The following is a 19,086-nucleotide window of genomic DNA, read 5'->3' on the forward strand; positions in this document are numbered from 1 at the left end:
ACCACCCTCATGGAGTCTGTTTCTGACCGTTTGAGCAGACACATGCACATTTGTGGCCTGCTGGAGGTCATTTTGCAGGGCTCTGGCAGTGCTCCTCCTTGCACAAAGGCGGAGGTAGCGGTCCTGCTGCTGGGTTGTTGCCCTCCTACGGCCTCCTCCACGTCTCCTGATGTACTGGCCTGTCTCCTGGTAGCGCCTCCATGCTCTGGACACTACGCTGACAGACACAGCAAACCTTCATGCCACAGCTCGCATTGATGTGCCATCCTGGATGAGCTGCACTACCTGAGCCACTTGTGTGGGTTGTAGACTCCGTCTCATGCTACCACTAGAGTGAAAGCACCGCCAGCATTCAAAAGTGACCAAAACATCAGCCAGGAAGCATAGGAACTGAGAAGTGGTCTCAGGTCCCCACCTGCAGAACCACTCCTTTATTGGGGGTGTCTTGCTAATTGCCTATCATTTCTACCTGTTGTCTATTCCATTTGCACAACAGCATGTGAAATATATTGTCAATCAGTGTTGCTTCCTAAGTGGACAGTTTGATTTCACAGAAGTGTGATTGACTTGGAGTTACATTGTGTTTTTTAAGTGTTCCCTTTATTTTTTTGAGCAGTGTATATTCTCCAGATGTACTCAGAGGGAATTGTGTGTTATGTTGGAAAAACAAATTCTGATAAAAAATGTTATTGGAAAAAATTTGCCAAAAATGTATTTGACATATAGTGCCTTCAGAAAGAATTCATAACCCTTGACTTATTCCACATGTTGTTGTGGAATAACAACCCCATAATGACATCACAATACCCCATAATGACATCACAATACCCCATGAAAACATGCTTTTAGAATTTTTTGCAAATTTCAAAAATATCTTTGGCTGAGATGGAAGAACCTACCAGAACGACAACAGTCTCTACAGCACTTCACCAATCTGGGCTTTATGGGCGAATGGCCAGACGGAAGCCACTCCTGAGAAAAAGCCACATGAAAGCCCGCCTGGAATTTGCAAAAAGGGACGTGAAAGACTCTGAGATCATAAGGCAAAAAATTCAGTGATCTGGATGAGACAAATGTTAACTCTTTGGCCTGAATGCAAACCGCTATGTCTGTAGAAAACCAGGCACAGGTCATCACCCATCTAACACCATCCCTACCGTGAAGCATGGTGGTGGCAGCATCATACTATGGGGATGCTTTTCAGCAGCAGGGACTGGGAGACTGGTAAGGATAGAGGGAACAATGAATGGAGACAAATACAGGCAAATCTTTGATGAGAACCTGCTTCAGAGTGCAAACGACCTTAGCCGGGGTGAAGATTTACATTCCGACAGGACAATGACCCCAAGTATACAGCCAAAGCAACACTGGAAGGTCTGCAGAACAATAATGTGAAAGTCATAGAGTTGCCCAGCCAATACCCAGACTTGAATCCCATTGAGAATCTGTGGAAAGACTTGAAGATTGCTGTTCACAAACACTAATTTAACAGAACTTGAGAAAAACAACTGGTCACCGCGTATAAATATCCACATTTTATTTTATTTCTACTGGCTGCAAAATCCGTACCTTCAAATTGATTTGGCAATAATCATTTATTAGAAAAAACATAATTTACATCATCATTTGTCGCAATAAAGAAAGTTTGACAATGGCAAAATCCACCCCTGTCAAAGAAATACAAATGTTGTCTATCTTTAGAACATGTTTCTGACATCTGTCGTTTTCATTACACATGTAGAAAAAAAATAAAACATTGCTTTTGTCGAATAAACCTGGGTCACTGGAAATCTGCCTACTGACTACATCACTACTTGTCTTTGTGAGCGGTACTGACGACATCTTTAAAGCAACAAGCTGTCTGTTTAAACTACTGGCACACAGCTCAGACACCCATCCATACCCCACAAGACATGCCACCAGAGGTCTGTTTAAACTACTGGCACACAGCTCAGACACCCATCCATACCCCACAAGACATGCCACCAGAGGTCTGTTTAAACTACTGGCACACAGCTCAGACACCCATGCATACCCCACAAGACATGCCACCAGAGGTCTGTTTAAACTACTGGCACACAGCTCAGACACCCATGCATACCCCACAAGACATGCCACCAGAGGTCTGTTTAAACTACTGGCACACAGCTCAGACACCCATGCATACCCTACAAGACATGCCACCAGAGGTCTCTTCACAGTCCCCAAGTCCAGAATAGACTATGGGAGGAGCACAGTACTACATAGAGCCATGACTACACGGAACTCTATTCCACATCAAGTAACTCATGCCAGCAGTAGAATCATATATATTTTTTAAACGGATAAAACTATACCTTATGTTGTATGGTGGTATTATACATTTTGTGTTGTAGATATGTAGTGGTGTAATGATGTTACAGTATATGATGACCTGTTTTATTTGAAAAGAGTAGCTGCAAGAACTAATAGGGATCCGTAATAAACCCCAGGAAGAGTAGCTGCTGCCTTGGCAGGAACTAATGGGGATCCATAATAAACCCCAGGAAGAGTAGCTGCTGCCTTGGCAGGAACTAATGGGGATCCATAATAAACCCCAGGAAGAGTAGCTGCTGCCTTGACAGGAACTAATGGGGATCCATAATAAACCCCAGGAAGAGTAGCTGCTGCCTTGGCAGGAACTAATGGAGATCCATAATAAACCCCAGGAAGAGTAGCTGCTGCCTTGGCAGGAACTAATGGGGATCCATAATAAACCCCAGGAAGAGTAGCTGCTGCCTTGGCAGGAACTAATGGGGATCCATAATAAACCCCAGGAAGAGTAGCTGCTGCCTTGGCAGAAACTAATGGGGATCCATAATAAACCCCAGGAAGAGTAGCTGCTGCCTTGGCAGGAACTAATGGGGATCCATAATAAACCCCAGGAAGAGTAGCTGCTGCCTTGGCAGGAACTAATGGGGATACATAATAAACCCCAGGAAGAGTAGCTGCTGCCTTGGCAGGAACTAATGGGGATCCATAATAAACCCCAGGAAGAGTAGCTGCTGCCTTTGCAACAGGAACTAATGGGGATCCATAATAAACCCCAGGAAGAGTAGCTGCTGCCTTGGCAGGAACTAATGGAGATCCATAATAAACCCCAGGAAGAGTAGCTGCTGCCTTGGCAAGAACTATTGGGGATCCATAATAAACGCCAGGAAGAGTAGCTGCTGCCTTGGCAGGAACTAATGGGGATCCATAATAAACCCCAGGAAGAGTAGCTGCTGCCTTGGCAACAGGAACTAATGGGGATCCATAATAAACCCCAGGAAGAGTAGCTGCTGCCTTGGCAACATGAACTAATGGGGATCCATAATAAACCCCAGGAAGAGTAGCTGCTGCCTTGGCAGGAACTAATGTGATCCATAACAAACCCCAGGAAGAGTAGCTGCTGCCTTGGCAGGAACTAATGGGGATTCATAATAAACCCCAGGAAGAGTAGCTGCTGCCTTGGCAGGAACTAATGTGATCCATAACAAACCCCAGGAAGAGTAGCTGCTGCCTTGGCAGGAACTAATGTGATCCATAACAAACCCCAGGAAGAGTAGCTGCTGCCTTGGCAGGAACTAATGGGGATTCATAATAAACCCCAGGAAGAGTAGCTGCTGCCTTGGCAGGAACTAATGTGATCCATAACAAACCCCAGGAAGAGTAGCTGCTGCCTTGGCAGGAACTAATGGGGATTCATAATAAATCCCAGGAAGAGTAGCTGCTGCCTTGGCAGGAACTAATGGGGATCCATAATAAACCCCAGGAAGAGTAGCTGCTGCCTTGGCAACAGGAACTAATGGGGATCCATAATAAACCCCAGGAAGAGTAGCTGCTGCCTTTGCAACAGGAACTAATGGGGATCCATAATAAACCCCAGGAAGAGTAGCTGCTGCCTTGGCAGGAACTAATGGGGATCCATAATAAACCCCAGGAAGAGTAGCCGCTGCCTTGGCAGGAACTAAATGGGGATCCATAATAAACCCCAGGAAGAGTAGCCGCTGCATTGGCAGGAACTAATGGGGATCCATAATAAACCCCAGGAAGAGTAGCTGCTGTCTTGACAGGAACTAATGGGGATCCATAATAAACCCCAGGAAGAGTAGCTGCTGCCTAGGCAGGAACTAATGGGGATCCATAATAAACCCCAGGAAGAGTAGCTGCTGTCTCAACAGGAACTAATGGGGATACATAATAAACCCCAGGAAGAGTAGCCGCTGCCTTGGCAGGAACTAAATGGGGATCCATAATAAACCCCAGGAAGAGTAGCTGCTGCCTTGGCAGGAACTAATGGGGATCCATAATAAACCCCAGGAAGAGTAGCTGCTGTCTCAACAGGAACTAATGGGGATCCATAATAAACCCCAGGAAGAGTAGCTGCTGCCTTGGCAGGAACTAATGGGGATCCATAATAAACCCCAGGAAGAGTAGCTGCTGCCTTGGCAGGAACTAATGGGGATACATAATAAACCCCAGGAAGAGTAGCTGCTGCCTTGGCAACAGGAACTAATGGGGATCCATAATAAACCCCAGGAAGAGTAGCTGCAGCCTTGGCAGGAACTAATGGGGATCCATAATAAACCCCAGGAAGAGTAGCTGCTGCCTTGGCAGGAACTAATGGGGATACATAATAAACCCCAGGAAGAGTAGCTGCCGCCTTGGCAGGAACTAATGGGGATCCATAATAAACTCCAGGAAGAGTAGCTGCTGCCTTGGCAACAGGAACTAATGGGGATCCATAATAAACCCCAGGAAGAGTAGCTGCTGCCTTGGCAACAGGAACTAATGGGGATCCATAATAAACCCCTGGAAGAGTAGCTGCTGCCTTGGCAGGAACTAATGGGGATCCATAATAAACCCCAGGAAGAGTAGCTGCTGCCTTGGCAGGAACTAATGGGGATCCATAATAAACCCCAGGAAGAGTAGCTGCAGCCTTGGCAGGAACTAATGGGGATCCATAATAAACCCCAGGAAGAGTAGCTGCCGCCTTGGCAGGAACTAATGGGGATCCATAATAAACCCCAGGAAGAGTAGCTGCTGCCTTGGCAGCAGGAACTAATGGGGATCCATAATAAACCCCAGGAAGAGTAGCTGCTGCCTTGGCAGGAACTAATGGGGATCCATAACAAACCCCAGGAAGAGTAGCTGCTGCCTTGGCAGGAACTAATGGGGATCCATAATAAACCCCAGGAAGAGTAGCTGCTGCCTTGGCAGGAACTAATGGGGATCCATAATAAACCCCAGGAAGAGTAGCTGCTGCCTTGGCAGGAACTAATGGGGATACATAATAAACCCCAGGAAGAGTAGCTGCTGCCTTGGCAACAGGAACTAATGGGGATCCATAATAAACCCCAGGAAGAGTAGCTGCAGCCTTGGCAGGAACTAATGGGGATCCATAATAAACCCCAGGAAGAGTAGCTGCTGCCTTGGCAACAGGAACTAATGGGGATCCATAATAAACTCCAGGAAGAGTAGCTGCTGCCTTGGCAACAGGAACTAATGGGGATCCATAATAAACCCCAGGAAGAGTAGCTGCTGCCTTGGCAACAGGAACTAATGGGGATCCATAATAAACCCCTGGAAGAGTAGCTGCTGCCTTGGCAGGAACTAATGGGGATCCATAATAAACCCCAGGAAGAGTAGCTGCTGCCTTGGCAGGAACTAATGGGGATCCATAATAAACCCCAGGAAGAGTAGCTGCTGCCTTGGCAGGAACTAATGGGGATACATAATAAACCCCAGGAAGAGTAGCTGCCGCCTTGGCAGGAACTAATGGGGATCCATAATAAACCCCAGGAAGAGTAGCTGCTGCCTTGGCAGCAGGAACTAATGGGGATCCATAATAAACCCCAGGAAGAGTAGCTGCTGCCTTGGCAGGAACTAATGGGGATCCATAACAAACCCCAGGAAGAGTAGCTGCTGCCTTGGCAGGAACTAATGGGGATCCATAATAAACCCCAGGAAGAGTAGCTGCTGCCTTGGCAGGAACTAATGTGATCCCTAATAAATAAAAATGAAAAATAGTTCAGATTCAAAACAAAAAGGAGTTTGAGGAACTTATTCAGGTTTAATGTATCTACCTTTTTTTTCTTAAGCCATCAACATAGAAACGAAACCAAAAATAAACCAAAAATAACCTACAGAATTTTTTTTACAAATTGTTACAATTGTCTCACCAAATAATATTTGGAATGAATAATCAAAATATATATATTTTTTTTCCTTTCAAGTTCCTCCAACTTCACTTGACAAAGTGTGTTCTGATTGTGTTTATCTTTTAAAAAATCTGGTCATGTATCTTCCATAACCATAATATTTTTTTGCAACAGGACAAACTACGGGTGGCAATTGACTCCTTTCAGACTGGGGAAACCCCTGGCCTAGATGGTATTAAAATAGATATAAATGTATGTAAAACATTTTATAAATACTGAAAGATCCACTACTAGTTGGAGTTATTCATATACAGTACATGTAGAAATGTCTGACACACAAAAAGAGGGTGTGATTTCTCTCCTACTGAAGCAGGACCCGAGCGGAGGGGGTAAATAAAGACCCAGACTGACTCAGCTGATCATCTATGAACATTTGAACATCTTGAAGAATGATCTGGCCTTAATGGCTATGTACTCTTATAATCTCCACCCGGCACAGCCAGAAGAGGACTGGCCACCCCTCAGAGCCTGGTTCCTCTCTAGGTTTCTTCCTAGGTTTTGGCCTTTCTAGGGAGTTTTTCCTAGCCACCCCTCAGAGCCTGGTTCCTCTCTAGGTTTCTTCCTAGGTTTTGGCCTTTCTAGGGAGTTTTTCCTAGCCACCCCTCAGAGCCTGGTTCCTCTCTAGGTTTCTTCCTAGGTTTTGGACTTTCTAGGGAGTTTTTCCTAGCCACCCCTCAGAGCCTGGTTCCTCTCTAGGTTTCTTCCTAGGTTCTGGCCTTTCTAGGGAGTTTTTCCTAGCCACCCCTCATAGCCTGGTTCCTCTCTAGGTTTCTTCCTAGGTTTTGGCCTTTCTAGGGAGTTTTTCCTAGCCAACGTGCTTCTACATCTGCATTGCTTGGTGTTTGGGATTTTAAACTGGGTTTCTGTATAAGCACTTTTGTGACATCTGCTGATGTAAAAAAAAAAAAAAAAAAGATTTATAAATATATTTGATTGATGGACTATTGCAGCAGATGTGTCACACAGGGTTCCACTCTTATCAGCTAAAAACAAGAAGAAGTGGCTCCAGTGGGCATGAGGTCATCAACACTGGACAATTGAGGAGTGGTAAAAAACATAATCTGGTCTGATGAATCCCAGTTCCTGCTGCGTGATGGAGGAGTCAGGATTTGGCGTAAGCAGAGTCCATAGCCCCCCATCCTGCTTGGTATCAACGGTACAGGCTGGTGGCGGTGGTGTAATGGTGTTGGGGAATGTTTTCCTGGCACACGTTAGGTCCATTGATACCAAAAAAAAACAAAAAGCAACAATTGAAAGCCACACCTTGTAGAATTCAGGCTTTTCTGGAGACAAACAACCTAGACACTGAGTGTAACACTTCCTCCATTTGCATTTGTATCTTTCCTGTAAATGCTATAACCATGTATAAATACTAAAAGGAATTATCGAAGTATGTTTTCAGAGACATATGAAGCAGGATTAGGGCGTTAAGGCAATAAATAGGCCGTAGTGGCGAAATAATTACATTACAGCAATTAAACACTGGGGTGATAGATGTGCAGAAGATGAATGTGCAAGTAGAGATACTGGGATGTAAAGGAGCAAAACAACAACAAAAGAACATTATGGGGATGAGGTAGTTGGATGGGCTATTTACAGATGGGCTATTTACAGGTGCAGTGATCTGTGAGCTGCTCTGATAGCTGATGTTTAAAGTTAGTGAGGGAGATATGAGTCTCCAGCTTCAGTGATTTTTGCAATTCGTTCCAGTCATTGGCAGCAGAGAACTGGAAGGAAAGGCGGCCGAAGGAGGAATTGGCTTTAGGGGTGACCAGTGAGATGTACCTGCTGGAGCGCGTGCTACAGGTGGGTGCTGCTATGGTGACCAGTGAGCTGAGATAAGGCGGGGCTTTACCTAGCAAAGACTTATAGATGACCTGGAGCCAGTGGGTTTGGCGACGAATATGAAGCGAGGGCTTGTCTTAGGCCTTGTCTTAGGACGGTAAGTTGGTGGTTGGAGACATCCCTCTAGTGGTGTGGGGGCTGTGCTTTGGCAAAGTGGGTGGGGTTATATCCTGCCTGTTTGGCCCTGTCCGGGGGTTTCATTGGATGGGGCCACAGTGTCTCCTGACCCCTCCTGTCTCAGCCTCCAGTATTTATGCTGCAGTAGTTTATGTGTCGGGGGGCTAGGGTCAGTCTGTTACATCTGGAGTATTTCTCTTGTCTTATCCGGTGTCCTGTGTGAATTTAAATATGCTCTCTCTAATTCTCTCTTTCTCTCTTTCTTTCTTTCTCTCGGAGGACCTGAGCCCTAGGACCATGCCTCAGGACTACCTGGCATGATGACTCCTTGCTGTCCCCAGTCCACCTGGCCGTGCTGCTGCTCCAGTTTCAACTGTTCTGCCTGCGGCTATGGAACCCTGACCTGTTCACCGGACGTGCTTGTTGCACCCTCGACAACTACTATGATTATTATTATTTGACCATGCTGGTCATTTATGAACATTTTAACATCTTGACCATGTTCTGTTATAATATCCACCCGGCACAGCCAGAAGAGGACTGGCCACCCCTCATAGCCTGGTTCCTCTCTAGGTTTCTTCCTAGGTTTTTGGCCTTTCTAGGGAGTTTTTCCTAGGGAGTTTTTCCTAGCCACCGTGCTTCTTTCACATGCATTGCTTGCTGTTTGGGGTTTTAGGCTGGGTTTCTGTACAGCACTTTGAGATATCAGCTGATGTACGAAGGGCTATATAAATACATTTGATTTGATTTGATTTGATACAGGTCGCAGTGGTGGGTAGTATATGGGGCTTTGGTGACAAAACGGATGACACTGTGATAGACTACATCCAATTTGCTGAGTAGAGTGTTGGAGGCTATTTTGTAAATGACATCGCCGAAGTCGAGGATCGGTAGGATAGTCAGTTTTACGAGGGTATGTTTGGCAGCATGAGTGAAGGAGGTTTTGTTGCGAAATAGGAAGCCGATTCTAGATTTGATTTTGGATTGGAGATGCTTAATGTGGGTCTGGAAGGAGAGTTTACAGTCTAACCAGACACCCAGGTATTTTGAAGTTGTCCACATATTCTAAGTCAGAACCGTCCAGAGTAGTGATGCTGGACGGGCGGGCAAGTGCAGGCAGCGATCAGTTGAAGAGCATGCATTTAGTTTTACTTGCATTTAAGAGCAGTTGGAGGCCACGGAAGGAGTGTTGTATGGCATTGTAGCTCGTCTGGAGGTTAGTTAACATAGTGTCCAAAGAGGGGCCAGAAGTATACAGAATGGTGTCGTCTGCATAGAGGTGGATCAGGGAATCACCCACAGCGAGAGCGACATCATTAATGTATACAGAGAAGAGAGTCGGCCCGAGAATTGAACCCTGTGGCACACCCATAGAGACTGCCAGAGGTCCGGACAACAGGCCCTCTGATTTGACACACTGAATTCTGACTGAGAAGTAGTTGGTGAACCAGGCGAGGCAGTCATTTGAGAAACCAAGGCTGTTCAGTCTGCCGATAAGAATGTGGTGATTGTCAGAGTCGAAAGCCTTGGCCAGGTCAAGGAATACGGCTGCGCAGTATTGTCTTTTGTTGATGGCGGTTATGATATCGTTTAGGACCTTGAGCGTGGCTGAGGTGCACCCACGACCAGCTCAGAAACCAGATTACATTTTTTTTTAAATGATCATCAATCTACACACAATACCCCATAATGACAAAGCGAAAACAGGTTTTTTGAAATGTTTGCTAATGTATTAAAAATAAAAAACAAATACCTTATTTACATAAGTATTCAGACCCTTTGCTATGAGACTCGAAATTGAGCTCAGGTGCTTCCAGTTTCCATTGATCATCCTTGAGATGTTTCTACAACTTGATTGGAGGCCACCTGTGTCCGTAGAGCTCCGAGGCAGGATTGTGTCGAGGCACAGATCTGGGGAAGGGTTACCAAAAAAATGTCTGCAGCATTGAAGGTCCCCAAGAAGACAGTGGCCTCCATCATTCTTAAATGGAAACAGTTTGGAACCACCAAGACTCTTCCTAGAGCTGGCCGGCCAGCCAAACTGAGCAATTGGGGGAGAAGGGCCTTGGTCAGGGAGGTGACCAAGAACCCTATGGTCACTCTGGTAGAGTGGCCAGGAAACCTGGCACCATCCCTACTGTGAAGCTTGGTGGTGGCAGCATCATGCTGTGGGGATGTTTTTCAGTGGCACTGACTAGGAGACTAGTCAGGATCGAGGCAAAGATGAACGGAGCAAAGTACAGAGAGATTCTTGATGAAAACCTGCTCCAGAGCACTCAGTACCTCAGACTGGGGCGAAGGTTCACCTACCAGCAGGACAACAACCCTAAACACACAGCCAAGACAACGCAGGAGTGGCTTCGGGACAAGTCTCTGAATGTCCTTGAGTGGCCCAGCCAGAACCCGGACTTGAACCCGAACGAACATCTCTGGAGAGACCTGAAAATAGCTGTGCAGCAACGCTCCCCATCCAACCTGACAGAGCTTGAGAGGATCTGCAGAGAAGAATAAGAGAAACTCCCGAAATACAGGTGTGCCAAGCTTGTAGCATCATACCCAAGAAGTCTCGAAGCTGTAATCGCTGCCAAAGGTGTTTCAACAAAGTATTGAGTAAAGGGTCTGAATACTTATGTAAAACTGATATCTGTTTGTATATATATATATATATTTGTTTTTTCGAAACCAGTTTTTGCTTTGTCGTTATGAGGTATTGTGTGTAGATTGATAAGGGAAACGATTTAATCAATTTTAGAATGCGGCTGTAAACATATATATTTTATTTTTTAAAGTCAAGGGGTCTGAATACTTTTCCGAATGCACTGTAAATGTTAGTAAGTTGTCCATTTCATGATCAACCTTGTTGGTCAGGCTACATATGTCAATATGGGCTACGTTTAGTCCTTTTCTGGGTTGCTTGTTAGTGTTTACAACTATTCTGAGAGGCTGATCTGAGGTAGACATGTCAGTGACCGTTTACATTTCAGTCAATGCTACTGAGTGGGTTGCCCACAGTGGGCTTCTTCATGCCTAGAGCACGACCAAACCCAGGCTCTTATTAAGCAGTTCGCTATGTTGATGGAGATAATACCGGAAAACACCCCATCGGTCAGAGTGAATCACGTCTCCTTTTAAAGAATGTTGGTTACTCCCACAGCAAGTCAAAATTGTCACAAACAGAGACATTCCTGTCTTTGCCCAAGTTTTTTTTTTCAGGAACTAGTTTAATAAGGCAGCGAGGTGGCTGTAATTTTCTGAAGCCCTTTCTGAACCCCAGCAGGAGACCAGAGATTATTGTTCTCTGTGCCTCTCTGGGACTTATTGTAAACGAGGTGTTTAGTTATTTATGTTTCGCGGTTTGGTTTCATGCTGTGAGAGGTGTGTCTGCTAGTCCCGGTAGTTATGGGTAGTTTCATGCTGCTGGTCCCGGTAGTTATGGGTAGTTTCATGCTGCTGGTCCCGGTAGTTATGGGTAGTTTCATGCTGCTGGTCCTGGTAGTTATGGGTAGTTTCATGCTGCTGGTCCCGGTAGTTATGGGTAGTTTCATGCTGCTGGTCCTGGTAGTTATGGGTAGTTTCATGCTGCTGGTCCCGGTAGTTATGGGTAGTTTCATGCTGCTGGTCCCGGTAGTTATGGGTAGTTTCATGCTGCTGGTCCCGGTAGTTATGGGTAGTTTCATGCTGCTGGTCCTGGTAGTTATGGGTAGTTTCATGCTGCTGGTCCTGGTAGTTATGGGTAGTTTCATGCTGCTGGTCCCGGTAGTTATGGGTAGTTTCATGCTGCTGGTCCTGGTAGTTATGGGTAGTTTCATGCTGCTGGTCCTGGTAGTTATGGGTAGTTTCATGCTGCTGGTCCTGGTAGTTTCATGCTGCTGGTCCTGGTAGTTATGGGTAGTTTCATGCTGCTGGTCCTGGTAGTTATGGGTAGTTTCATGCTGCTGGTCCTGGTAGTTATGGGTAGTTTCATGCTGCTGGTCCCGGTAGTTATGGGTAGTTTCATGCTGCTGGTCCTGGTAGTTATGGGTAGTTTCATGCTGCTGGTCCTGGTAGTTATGGGTAGTTTCATGCTGCTGGTCCTGGTAGTTATGGGTAGTTTCATGCTGCTGGTCCTGGTAGTTATGGGTAGTTTCATGCTGCTGGTCCCGGTAGTTATGGGTAGTTTCATGCTGCTGGTCCCGGTAGTTATGGGTAGTTTCATGCTGCTGGTCCCGGTAGTTATGGGTAGTTTCATGCTGCTAGTCCCGGTAGTTATGGGTAGTTTCATGCTGCTGGTCCTGGTAGTTTCATGCTGCTGGTCCCGGTAGTTATGGGTAGTTTCATGCTGCTGGTCCCGGTAGTTATGGGTAGTTTCATGCTGCTGGTCCTGGTAGTTATGGGTAGTTTCATGCTGCTGGTCCTGGTAGTTATGGGTAGTTTCATGCTGCTGGTCCCGGTAGTTATGGGTAGTTTCATGCTGCTGGTCCCGGTAGTTATGGGTAGTTTCATGCTGCTGGTCCCGGTAGTTATGGGTAGTTTCATGCTGCTGGTCCCGGTAGTTATGGGTAGTTTCATGCTGCTGGTCCCGGTAGTTATGGGTAGTTTCATGCTGCTGGTCCTGGTAGTTATGGGTAGTTTCATGCTGCTGGTCCTGGTAGTTATGGGTAGTTTCATGCTGCTGGTCCTGGTAGTTATGGGTAGTTTCATGCTGCTGGTCCTGGTAGTTATGGGTAGTTTCATGCTGCTGGTCCCGGTAGTTATGGGTAGTTTCATGCTGCTGGTCCTGGTAGTTATGGGTAGTTTCATGCTGCTGGTCCTGGTAGTTATGGGTAGTTTCATGCTGCTGGTCCCGGTAGTTATGGGCAGTTTCATGCTGCTGGTCCCGGTAGTTATGGGTAGTTTCATGCTGCTGGTCCTGGTAGTTATGGGTAGTTTCATGCTGCTGGTCCCGGTAGTTATGGGTAGTTTCATGCTGCTGGTCCTGGTAGTTTCATGCTGCTAGTCCCGGTAGTTATGGGTAGTTTCATGCTGCTGGTCCCGATAGTTATGGGTAGTTTCATGCTGCTGGTCCGGGTAGTTATGGGTAGTTTCATGCTGCTGGTCCCGGTAGTTATGGGTAGTTTCATGCTGCTGGTCCTGGTAGTTATGGGTAGTTTCATGCTGCTGGTCCCGGTAGTTATGGGTAGTTTCATGCTGCTGGTCCTGGTAGTTATGGGTAGTTTCATGCTGCTGGTCCCGGTAGTTATGGGTAGTTTCATGCTGCTGGTCCCGGTAGTTATGGGTAGTTTCATGCTGCTGGTCCCGGTAGTTATGGGTAGTTTCATGCTGCTGGTCCCGGTAGTTATGGGTAGTTTCATGCTGCTGGTCCCGGTAGTTATGGGTAGTTTCATGCTGTGAGAGGTGTGTCTGCTAGTCCCGGTAGTTAAGGGTAGTTTCATGCTGCTAGTCCCGGTAGTTTTGGGTAGTTTCATGCTGCTAGTCCCGGTAGTTATGGGTAGTTTCATGCTGCTGGTCCTGGTAGTTATGGGTAGTTTCATGCTGCTGGTCCCGGTAGTTATGGGTAGTTTCATGCTGCTGGTCCCGGTAGTTATGGGTAGTTTCATGCTGTGAGAGGTGTGTCTGCTGGTCCCGGTAGTTATGGGTAGTTTCATGCTGTGAGAGGTGTGTCTGCTGGTCCCGGTAGTTATGGGTAGTTTCAAGCTGCTGGTCCTGGTAGTTTCATGCTGCTAGTCCTGGTAGTTATGGGTAGTTTCATGCTGCTGGTCCTGGTAGTTATGGGTAGTTTCATGCTGCTGGTCCTGGTAGTTTCATGCTGCTAGTCCCGGTAGTTATGGGTAGTTTCATGCTGCTAGTCCCGGTAGTTATGGGTAGTTTCATGCTGCTGGTCCTGGTAGTTATGGGTAGTTTCATGCTGCTGGTCCTGGTAGTTATGGGTAGTTTCATGCTGCTGGTCCCGGTAGTTATGGGTAGTTTCATGCTGCTGGTCCCGGTAGTTATGGGTAGTTTCATGCTGCTGGTCCTGGTAGTTATGGGTAGTTTCATGCTGCTGGTCCCGGTAGTTATGGGTAGTTTCATGCTGCTGGTCCTGGTAGTTATGGGTAGTTTCATGCTGCTGGTCCCGGTAGTTATGGGTAGTTTCATGCTGCTGGTCCCGGTAGTTATGGGTAGTTTCATGCTGTGAGAGGTGTGTCTGCTAGTCCCGGTAGTTATGGGTAGTTTCATGCTGCTAGTCCCGGTAGTTATGGGTAGTTTCATGCTGCTAGTCCCGGTAGTTATGGGTAGTTTCATGCTGCTGGTCCTGGTAGTTATGGGTACTTTCATGCTGCTGGTCCCGGTAGTTATGGGTAGTTTCATGCTGTGAGAGGTGTGTCTGCTAGTCCCGGTAGTTATGGGTAGTTTCATGCTGCTGGTCCCGGTAGTTATGGGTAGTTTCATGCTGCTGGTCCTGGTAGTTATGGGTAGTTTCATGCTGCTGGTCCCGGTAGTTATGGGTAGTTTCATGCTGCTGGTCCCGGTAGTTATGGGTAGTTTCATGCTGTGAGAGGTGTGTCTGCTAGACCCGGTAGTTATGGGTAGTTTCATGCTGTGAGATGTGTGTCTGCTAGTCCCGGTAGTTATGGGTAGTTTCATGCTGTGAGAGGTGTGTCTGCTAGTCCCGGTAGTTATGGTTAGTTTCATGCTGTGAGAGGTGTGTCTGCTGGTCCCGGTAGTTATGGGTAGTTTCATGCTGCTGGTCCCGGTAGTTATGGGTAGTTTCATGCTGTGAGAGGTGTGTCTGCTAGTCCTGGTAGTTATGGGTAGTTTCATGCTGCTGGTCCCGGTAGTTATGGGTAGTTTCATGCTGCTAGTCCTGGTAGTTATGGGTAGTTTCATGCTGCTGGTCCCGGTAGTTATGGGTAGTTTCATGCTGCTGGTCCCGGTAGTTATGGGTAGTTTCATGCTGTGAGAGGTGTGTCTGCTGGTCCCGGTAGTTATGGGTAGTTTCATGCTGCTAGTCCCGGTAGTTATGGGTAGTTTCATGCTGCTGGTCCTGGTAGTTATGGGTAGTTTCATGCTGCTAGTCCCGGTAGTTATGGGTAGTTTCATGCTGCTGGTCCTGGTAGTTATGGGTAGTTTCATGCTGCTGGTCCCGGTAGTTATGGGTAGTTTCATGCTGCTGGTCCTGGTAGTTATGGGTAGTTTCATGCTGCTGGTCCCGGTAGTTATGGGTAGTTTCATGCTGCTGGTCCTGGTAGTTATGGGTAGTTTCATGCTGCTGGTCCCGGTAGTTATGGGTAGTTTCATGCTGCTGGTCCCGGTAGTTATGGGTAGTTTCATGCTGCTGGTCCTGGTAGTTATGGGTAGTTTCATGCTGCTGGTCCTGGTAGTTATGGGTAGTTTCATGCTGCTGGTCCCGGTAGTTATGGGTAGTTTCATGCTGCTGGTCCTGGTAGTTATGGGTAGTTTCATGCTGCTAGTCCCGGTAGTTATGGGTAGTTTCATGCTGCTGGTCCCGGTAGTTATGGGTAGTTTCATGCTGTGAGAGGTGTGTCTGCTAGTCCCGGTAGTTATGGGTAGTTTCATGCTGTGAGAGGTGTGTCTGCTAGTCCCGGTAGTTATGGGTAGTTTCATGCTGTGAGAGGTGTGTCTGCTAGTCCCGGTAGTTATGGGTAGTTTCATGCTGTGAGAGGTGTGTCTGCTAGTCCCGGTAGTTATGGGTAGTTTCATGCTGCTAGTCCCGGTAGTTATGGGTAGTTTCATGCTGTGAGAGGGGCGTCTGCTGGTCCCGGTAGTTATGGGTAGTTTCATGCTGTGAGAGGTGTGTCTGCTAGTCCCGGTAGTTATGGGTAGTTTCATGCTGCTAGTCCCGGTAGTTATGGGTAGTTTCATGCTGCTGGTCCCGGTAGTTATGGGTAGTTTCATGCTGCTGGTCCCGGTAGTTATGGGTAGTTTCATGCTGCTGGTCCCGGTAGTTATGGGTAGTTTCATGCTGCTGGTCCTGGTAGTTATGGGTAGTTTCATGCTGCTGGTCCCGGTAGTTATGGGTAGTTTCATGCTGTGAGAGGTGTGTCTGCTAGTCCCGGTAGTTATGGGTAGTTTCATGCTGCTGGTCCCGGTAGTTATGGGTAGTTTCATGCTGCTAGTCCCGGTAGTTATGGGTAGTTTCATGCTGCTGGTCCCGGTAGTTATGGGTAGTTTCATGCTGCTGGTCCCGGTAGTTATGGGTAGTTTCATGCTGCTGGTCCCGGTAGTTATGGGTAGTTTCATGCTGCTGGTCCCGGTAGTTATGGGTAGTTTCATGCTGCTGGTCCTGGTAGTTATGGGTAGTTTCATGCTGCTAGTCCCGGTAGTTATGGGTAGTTTCATGCTGCTGGTCCGGGTAGTTATGGGTAGTTTCATGCTGCTAGTCCCGGTAGTTATGGGTAGTTTCATGCTGCTGGTCCCGGTAGTTATGGGTAGTTTCATGCTGCTGGTCCTGGTAGTTATGGGTAGTTTCATGCTGCTGGTCCCGGTAGTTATGGGTAGTTTCATGCTGCTGGTCCCGGTAGTTATGGGTAGTTTCATGCTGCTGGTCCTGGTAGTTATGGGTAGTTTCATGCTGCTGGTCCCGGTAGTTATGGGTAGTTTCATGCTGCTGGTCCCGGTAGTGTCATGCTGTGAGAGGTGTGTCTGCTGGTCCTGGTAGTGTCATGCTGTGAGGGGTGTGTCTGCTGGTCCTGGTAGTGTCATGCTGTGAGAGGTGTGTCTGCTGGTCCTGGTAGTGTCATGCTGTGAGAGGTGTGTCTGCTGGTCCTGGTAGTGTCATGCTGTGAGAGGTGCGTCTGCTGGTCCTGGTAGTGTCATGCTGTGAGGGGTGTGTCTGCTGGTCCTGGTAGTGTCATGCTGTGAGAGGTGTGTCTGCTGGTCCTGGTAGTGTCATGCTGTGAGAGGTGTGTCTGCTGGTCCTGGTAGTGTCATGCTGTGAGGGGTGTGTCTGCTGGTCCTGGTAGTGTCATGCTGTGAGGGGTGTGTCTGCTGGTCCTGGTAGTGTCATGCTGTGAGGGGTGTGTCTGCTGGTCCTGGTAGTGTCATGCTGTGAGGGGTGTGTCTGCTGGTCCTGGTAGTGTCATGCTGTGAGGGGTGTGTCTGCTGGTCCTGGTAGTGTCATGCTGTGAGAGGTGTGTCTGTGCTGGTCCTGGTAGTGTCATGCTGTGAGAGGTGTGTCTGCTGGTCCTGGTAGTGTCATGCTGTGAGAGGTGTGTCTGCTGGTCCTGGTAGTGTCATGCTGTGAGGGGTGTGTCTGCTGGTCCTGGTAGTGTCATGCTGTGAGAGGTGTGTCTGCTGGTCCTGGTAGTGTCATGCTGTGAGAGGTGTGTCTGCTGGTCCTGGTAGTGTCATGCTGTGAGGGGTGTGTCTGCTGGTCCTGGTAGTGTCATGCTGTGAGGGGTGTGTCTGCTGGTCCTGGTAGTGTCATGCTGTGAGGGGTGTGTCTGCTGGTCCTGGTAGTGTCATGCTGTGAGGGGTGTGTCTGCTGGTCCTGGTAGTGTCATGCTGTGAGAGGTGTGTCTGTGCTGGTCCTGGTAGTGTCATGCTGTGAGAGGTGTGTCTGCTGGTCCTGGTAGTGTCATGCTGTGAGAGGTGTGTCTGCTGGTCCTGGTAGTGTCATGCTGTGAGGGGTGTGTCTGCTGGTCCTGGTAGTGTCATGCTGTGAGAGGTGTGTCTGCTGGTCCTGGTAGTGTCATGCTGTGAGAGGTGTGTCTGCTGGTCCTGGTAGTGTCATGCTGTGAGGGGTGTGTCTGCTGGTCCTGGTAGTGTCATGCTGTGAGGGGTGTGTCTGCTGGTCCTGGTAGTGTCATGCTGTGAGGGGTGTGTCTGCTGGTCCTGGTAGTGTCATGCTGTGAGAGGTGTGTCTGCTGGTCCTGGTAGTGTCATGCTGTGAGGGGTGTGTCTGCTGGTCCTGGTAGTGTCATGCTGTGAGAGGTGTGTCTGCTGGTCCTGGTAGTGTCATGCTGTGAGGGGTGTGTCTGCTGGTCCTGGTAGTGTCATGCTGTGAGAGGTGTGTCTGCTGGTCCTGGTAGTGTCATGCTGTGAGAGGTGTGTCTGTGCTGGTCCTGGTAGTGTCATGCTGTGAGAGGTGTGTCTGCTGGTCCTGGTAGTGTCATGCTGTGAGAGGTGTGTCTGCTGGTCCTGGTAGTGTCATGCTGTGAGGGGTGTGTCTGCTGGTCCTGGTAGTGTCATGCTGTGAGAGGTGTGTCTGCTGGTCCTGGTAGTGTCATGCTGTGAGAGGTGTGTCTGCTGGTCCTGGTAGTGTCATGCTGTGAGGGGTGTGTCTGCTGGTCCTGGTAGTGTCATGCTGTGAGGGGTGTGTCTGCTGGTCCTGGTAGTGTCATGCTGTGAGGGGTGTGTCTGCTGGTCCTGGTAGTGTCATGCTGTGAGGGGTGTGTCTGCTGGTCCTGGTAGTGTCATGCTGTGAGGGGTGTGTCTGTGCTGGTCCTGGTAGTGTCATGCTGTGAGGGGTGTGTCTGTGCTGGTCCTGGTAGTGTCATGCTGTGAGAGGTGTGTCTGCTGGTCGTGGTAGTGTCATGCTGTGAGAGGTGTGTCTGCTGGTCCTGGTAGTGTCATGCTGTGAGGGGTGTGTCTGCTGGTCCTGGTAGTGTCATGCTGTGAGAGGTGTGTCTGCTGGTCCTGGTAGTGTCATGCTGTGAGTGGTGTGTCTGCTGGTCCTGGTAGTGTCATGCTGTGAGGGGTGTGTCTGCTGGTCCTGGTAGTGTCATGCTGTGAGGGGTGTGTCTGCTGGTCCTGGTAGTGTCATGCTGTGAGGGGTGTGTCTGCTGGTCCTGGTAGTGTCATGCTGTGAGGGGTGTGTCTGCTGGTCCTGGTAGTGTCATGCTGTGAGAGGTGTGTCTGTGCTGGTCCTGGTAGTGTCATGCTGTGAGAGGTGTGTCTGCTGGTCCTGGTAGTGTCATGCTGT

The sequence above is a fragment of the Salmo salar genome, chromosome ssa23, assembly GCF_905237065.1.
Source record: "Salmo salar chromosome ssa23, Ssal_v3.1, whole genome shotgun sequence".
Taxonomy (NCBI): domain Eukaryota; kingdom Metazoa; phylum Chordata; class Actinopteri; order Salmoniformes; family Salmonidae; genus Salmo; species Salmo salar.